The following is a 7,463-nucleotide window of genomic DNA, read 5'->3' as shown; positions in this document are numbered from 1 at the left end:
TTCCTCTCTTCTTTGGAGTCAAATATCACTTGCCTTTTAGTAACTTTAGAAGATGACAACAGTTGAACAAGCAGTAAATACCTAGGGAAAACTCACAAACATTGTTTGTTGTATTTTTTTCTTTAATTTTTAGGTGTTTTAAAAAAACACCTACAAAAATATTTATTTATTTATGGCTGTCCTGGGTCTTCGTTGCTGTGCGCAGGCTTTCCCTAGTTGCAAAGAAGGGGGCTACTCTCTAGTTTCAGTGCATGGGCGGTGGCTTCGCTTGCTGTGGAGCAGAGGCTCTAGGGCACGAGGGCTTCAGTAGTTGTGGCCCATCGGCTTACTTGCTCCGCAGCATGTAGGATCTCCCCAGAGCAGGGGTCAAATCCACGTGCCCTGCATTGGCAGGCGGATTCTCCATCACGGACCACCAGGGAAGCCCTGTGGGTTTTTTAATTCTTGGACTTGTGATGGTGATTTTATGTTGAATAGTTGAGAATAGTCACATCTTCTCTTAGTAAACTTGTTCCAAATTCACATTACAGAATTCAATATTAATGTCTGTTGGTGTTGCACAAAAAGCACTGATTTCCACCTATATGAACATGAGGATCAGGTCTGGGATCTCTCTAGCAATCATCTAACCTATGATTAAAACTCAACATTCAGAAAACTAAGATCATGGCATCCGGCCCCATCACTTCATGGCCACAGAGAAAACTCGCCACAGAAAAGTTAGAAAAAGTAACATGTGCTGTGCTGTGCTTAGTCAATCAGTCGGGTCTGACTCTTTGTGACCCCATGGACTACAGGCCACAAGGCTTCTTTGTCCATGGGGATTCTCCAGGCAAGAATACTGGAGTGGGTTGCCATGCCCTCCTCCAGGGGATCGTCCCGACCCAGGGATCAAACCCAGGTCTCCTGCATTGCGGGCAGACTCTTAAAACTGAACCACCAGGGAAGCCCAACATTTCTTATCTATTCCTCTTCTTCCCAAGAGGATCAATATTAATAGATACAAACATAAGCTACTGGTTCTTTCTGGATAGAAATATGCATGGTTTTAAAACATGTTCTCTTTTGAGTTTTTCTGGATATTCAAAAATATCTACAGTGAACATCCAGCAAATATTTAATGAACATTTACTAAGTGACAGGCACTGTTTTAGGTGCTGGGACACAGCAATAAGCAAGCCAGATAAAAATCTCTCTTCTGGATTGGTGGTTGTCAAAAGCTGAGGTGAGGATGAGGATGCCATAAACTTCCAGTTATAAAATAGTCATGGGCATGTAATGTACAGCATGTCAACTAGAGTTAATGATACTGTAACTGCATATTTGAAAGTTGCTAAGAGAGTAAATCTTAAAAAGTTCTCATAAGAAAAAAACCTTTATGTATGGTATGTATGTTGACTTATTGTGGTGATCATTTTGCAATATATACAAATATCAAATCATTGTGTTGTATACCCAAAACTAATATAATTGTTGTTCAGTTGGTTAGTTGTGTCCAACTCTTTCAGACCTCATGGACTGCAGCACGCCAGGCTTCCCTATCTTTCACCATCTCCCAGAGCTTGCTCAAACTCATGTCCATTGAGTTGGTGATGCCATTCAACCATCTCATCCTCTGTCATCCCCTTCTCTTCCTGCCCTCAATCTTTCTCAGCATCAGGGTCTTTTCCAATGAGTCTGTTCTTCCCATTAGGTGACCAAAGTATTGGAGCTTCAGCCTCAGCATCAGTCCCTCCAATGAATATTCAGGGTTGATTTCCTTTAGGATTGACTGGTTTGATCTCCTTGATGTCCAAGGGACTCTCAAGAGTCTTCTCCAACACCACAGTTCAAAAAGCATCAATTCTTTGGTACTCAGCCTCCTTTATGGTCCAACTCTCACATCTGTACATGACTACTGGAAAAACCATAGCTTTAACTATATGGACCTTTGTCAACAAAGTAATGTCTCTGGTTTTTATATGCTGTGTAGGTTTGTCATAGCTTTCTTCCAAGGAGCAAGCGTCTTTAGTTTCATGGCTGTAGTCACCATCTGTAGTGATTTTGGGGCCCCAAAATATAAAGTCTGTCACTGTTTCCATTGTTTCTCCATCTATTTGCCATGAAGTGATGGGACCGGATGCCATGATCTTAGTTTTCTGAATGTTGAGTTTTAAACCAGCTTTTTCACTCTCCTCTTTCACTTTCATCAAGAGGCTTAGTCCCTCTTTGCTTTCTGCCATCAGGGTGGTGTCATCTGCATATCTGAGGTTATTGATATTTCTCCCAGAAATCTTGATTCCAGCTTGTGCTTCACCCAGCCTGGTATTTCTCATGATGTACTCTGCATTGAAGTTAAATAAGCAGGGTGATAATATACAGCCACGACGTACTCCTTTCCCAATTTTGAACCAGTCTGTTGTTCCATGTCCAGTTTTAACTGTCGTTTCTTGACCTGCATACACTTTTCTCAGGAGGCAGGTAAGGTGGTCTGGTATTCCCATCTCTTGAAGAATTTTCCACAGTTTATTGTGATCCACACAGTTAAAGCTTTAGCGTAGTCAATGAAGCAGAAGTAGATGTTTTTCTGGAATTCTCTTGCTTTATCTATGATCCAGTGGATGTTGGCAATTTGATCTCTGGTTCCTCTGCCTTTTCTAAATCCAGCTTGAACATCTGGAGGTTCTCAGTTCACGTACTGTGAAACTAATATAATGTTGTATGTCAATTATACCTTAATAAAACCAGAATCTTGGTCCTGATAGCAGTATCTTTGGGCCTTTCCTCTTGGGCTGCTCAGATTCCTGAAGAAGACACTGCATGTTTCCTCTCTGAAGAATAAACATAACCAGAGATCCAGGAACTAAACGGAGGAGGAGAGTTGGGAATCTTCACATCCAAAATCCATTAGTTCATTTAATCTCCATTTTTATACAGAGATCTCTGAGTCAGCCCTCTCTGGAGAATAAGTACTTCGCTCTTCTGAGGAGTGGGGTCAGGGGGACAGTTGAACAAAGGGAAGGTGACTTGGAGATCTGACTGCTCTTAAACAGCTTCCAGACTCCTTTTTTAAATCCCTGCCCAGGGTACAACCTGTACATGGCAGCCCTATTGTCCTCTACCCCCACAGCAGCTAGTGGAGGTGGGGGGACCTACTGTTACCAGCTCCTGAGACTTGAGGTATTCTGCAGTATAGAGCAGGTTGGGTCTCAGCTTTTCCCACTTTGGGTTTCAGATTCAGGTTTTTCCAGGCTAGTAACTTTATTAACGCTTGTCCATTTGCTTTTCAGCTTCTACTTTGTTTTCTGGTTTTGCTACTGGCTCCTCTCATTATTGCAGGCTTATGATTTGAAAAAATTCCATTACTATCATTTTAGTTGTGTTCTAGGAGGGAACAAAAGTAGATCTGTGTATTTATTTTCATTAAGTGTTTAACACTCATAACTTTCAGGAAACACTGTCCTATACTAACATAAACCCTCTCTAGTTATCATTCAACCGTTATTCTCTCCCATTTGTCCTTAGATATTTGAAAAAAATATTTTTTTACTTGTAGATGATTGTAATTTAGAAAGAGTTCACGGTCATTTACATCCTTTAAAGTTTTAAATAGCAGGAAACCGATCTTCCCTGGTGGCTCAGTGGTAACGAATCTGCCTGCCAATGCGGGAGACACAGGTTCAATCCCTGATTACGGAAGATCCTACACGCTGTGGAACAGCTAAGCCAGTGCACCACAACTGCTGAGCTTGTGCTCTGGAGCCCAGCAGCTGCAACCACTGAGACCATGTGCTGTAACTGCTGAAAGCCCGAACTCCCTAGAGCCTGTGCTCTGCACCAAGAGAAACCTCCGCAGTGAGAAGCCCGCACACCACAACTAGACACTAGCCCCCTTGCTGCAACTGGAGAAAAGCCTGCGAAGCGAAGAAGACCCAGCGCTGCCAAAAATAGATAAATAAATAGCAGGAAACAATTGACCACTTTCCCCGGCAGATCAAAAATGGAGATGAGAATATAGATATTAAAAATTACGTATCTAAAACGTTAGTTACTGCTGCATTGTTCATAATATCAAAAGACTGCACACAGCCTAAAGGTTCATCGACAGAGGACGTGTTAAATAAAACATCATAATCCGTATCTTTTTTTTTTCTCCAATATTGGCTATATTCTGTGTGCTGTACAAAATACTCCTATAGCTTATTTTTCTTAAGATTTTTTGGCTGTGCTAGGTTTCCCTGCTGCTCACAGGCTTTCTCTGGTTGCGCTGTGCAGACTTACTGTGACAGCCTCTCTGTTGCACAGCACAGGGTCTAGGGTGATGGCCTTCCGTAGTTGTGCCTGTGGGTTCCACTGCCCCAAGGCACGTGAGATCTTCCCAGACCAGGGATCGAACCATCGTCTCTTGCATTGCGAGGAGGATTCTTAACCACTGGACCGCCAGGGAAGCCCAAGGCAGATCTTTATGTTCTGGTGTGGAAAATTCTGTAAGGGTGGAATAGACTAAGTATGTGAAAGTGAAAGTGTTAGTTGCTCAGTCCTGTCTGGCTCTTTGAAACCCCAAGGACTGTAGCCCACCAGGCTCCTCTGTCCATGGAATTATCCAGACAAGAATCCTGGAGTAGGTAGTCATTCCCTTTTCTAGGGGATCTTCCCAACCCAGGGATCAAACCTGGGCCTTCTGCATTGCAGGCAGATTCTTTACCATTTGAACCACCAGGGAAGTCCAGAGAATAAGTATACTTTGCCATAGCTGGAATTTTAAAAATATATTTATATAGTATCTACATTTGCAACAGTAGTTACCTCTCGGGAGACGAACTAAGTGACTGGGAGAAAGGCAGTAGAAAGACTTAGTTTTCCCTTTCATACCTTTTGCACTATTTGCATTTTGCACCACAGTCCTAAACTACTTACTTTAGAAATAAATAAAGAACTAATGAATAGTTTTTAAAAGGATATGCTCTATGACCTTTACCTGACAGAATGCCCCTCCTTGATTACTTCTATCTAGCCACATTTCACTCTTTCTTCAAGATGTTAATTCCCAATTCCCTTTTTGGACAACTCCAGCTCAACTACTCTTTCATAGGATCTCCTTTGCTAGAAATTATTGTATGTGGCAAATTACCACATATTGGTTTGTTACAGCACTTCTTCTTTTAAGTAGTATCAGCCATTTTATATTAAACTTTCCATTTTGTATTTTCATTTCTGTTTCACTGAGCCTTTTAGGGATTGCATGGGGATCTTCAAAAATAAAGAATGACCAGTGGAGATTATGTGAGCAAGTAAAAGGGAGGGAGAACATGAGAAGGAATGGGAATATCCTCCTTAGGGGCAGACTTCACATGCATTTACCAAGTAGAGATTCATGTGAAGCAGTGCCCCTTTTCCTACAATGCTAAGAGCCCCTGATGGAGTGGCCATCATGGTCAACAAGAGAGTCCGAAATGCAGTACTTGGATGCAATCTTAAAAACGACAGAATGATCTCTGTTCGTTTCCAAAGCGAACCATTCAATATCACAGTAATCCAAGTCTATGCCCCAACCAGTAACGCTGAAGAAGCTGAAGTTGAACGGTTCTATGAAGACCTACAAGACCTTTTAGAACTAACACCCAAAAAAGATGTTCTTTTCATTACAGGGGACTGGAATGAAAAAGTAGGAAGTCAAGAAACACCTGGGGTAACAGGCAAATTTGGGCTTGGAATATGGAATGAAGCAGGGTAAAGGCTAATAGAGTTTTGCCAAGAGAACGCACTGGTCATAGCAAACACCCTCTTCCAACAACACAAGAGAAGACTCTACACATGGACATCACCAGAAGGTCAACACCAAAATCAGACTGATTATATTCTTTGCAGCCAAAGATGGAGAAGCTCTATACAGTCAGCAAAAACAAGACCGGGAGCTGACTGTGGCTCAGATCATGAACTCCTTATTGCCAAATTCAGACTTAAATTGAAGAAAGTAGGGAAAACCACTAGACCATTCAGGTATGATCTAAATCAAATTCCTTATGATTATACAGAGAAAGTGAGAAATAGATTTAACGGACTAGATCAGATAGATAGAGTACCTGATAACTATGGACAGAGATTCGTGACATTGTACAGGGGACAGGGATCAAGACCATCCCCAGGTCTTGATGCAAAAAAAGCAAAATGGCTGCCTGGGGAGGCCTTACAAATAGCTGTGAAGAGAAGAGAAGAGAAGCGAAAAGCAAAGGAGAAAAGGAAAGATATAAGCATCTGAATGCAGAGTTCCAAACAATAGCAAGGAGAGATAAGAAAGCCTTCCTCAGTGATCAATGCAAAGAAATAGAGGAAAACAACAGAATGGGAAAGACTAGAGATCTCTTCAAGAAAATTAGAGATACCAAGGGAACATTTCATGCAAAGATGGGCTTGATAAAGGACAAAAATGGTATGGACCTAACAGAAGCAGAAGATATTAAGAAGAGGTGGCAAGAATACACAGGAGAACTGTACAAAAAAGAACTTCATGACCCAGATAATAATGATGGTGTGATCACTCAGCTAGAGCCAGACATCCTGGAATGTGAAGTCAAATGGGCCTTAGAAAGCATCACTATGAACAAAGCTAGTGGAGGTGATGAAATTCCAGTTGAGCTATTTCAAATCCTGGAAGATGATGCTGTGAAAGTGCTGCACTCAACATGCCAGCAAATCTGGAAAACTCAGCAGTGGCCACAGGACTGGAAAAGGTCAGTTTTCATTCCAATCCCAAAGAAAGGCAATGCCAAAGAATGCTCAAACTACCGCACAATTGCACTCATCTCACACACTAGTAAAGTAATGCTCAAAATTCTCCAACCCAGGCTTCAGCAATATGTGAACCGTGAACTTCCAGATGTTCAAGCTGGTTTTAGAAAAGGCAGAGGAACCAGAGATCAAATTGCCAACATCCACTGGATCGAAAAAGCAAGAGAGTTCCAGAAAAACATCTATTTCTGCTTCATTGACTATGCCAAAGCCTTTGACTGTGTGGATCACAATGAACTGTGGAAAATTCTGAAAGAGATGGGAATACCAGACCTCCTGATCTGCCTCTTGAGAAACCTATATGCAGGTCAGGAAGCAACAGTTAGAACTGGTAATGGAACAACAGACTGGTTCCAAATAGGAAGAGGAGTACTTCAAGGCTATATATTGTCACCCTGCTTATTTAACTTATATGCAGAGTACATCGTGAGATATGCTGGGCTAGAAGAAGCACAAGTTGGATTTATGATTGCTGGGAGAAATATCAATAAACTCAGATATGCAGATGACACCACCCTTATGGCAGAAAGTAAAAAGGAACTAAAAAGCCTCTTGATGAAAGTGAAAGAGGAGAGTGAAAAAGTTGGCTTAAAGCTCAGCATTCAGAAAATGAAGATCATGGCATCTGGTCCCACCACTTCATGGGAAATAGATGGGGAAACAGTGGAAACAGTGTCAGCCTTTATTTTTTTGGG

The sequence above is a fragment of the Bos taurus genome, chromosome 16, assembly GCF_002263795.3.
Source record: "Bos taurus isolate L1 Dominette 01449 registration number 42190680 breed Hereford chromosome 16, ARS-UCD2.0, whole genome shotgun sequence".
NCBI classification, from domain to species: Eukaryota; Metazoa; Chordata; class Mammalia; order Artiodactyla; family Bovidae; genus Bos; species Bos taurus.
This window is presented reverse-complemented; position numbering follows the sequence as displayed.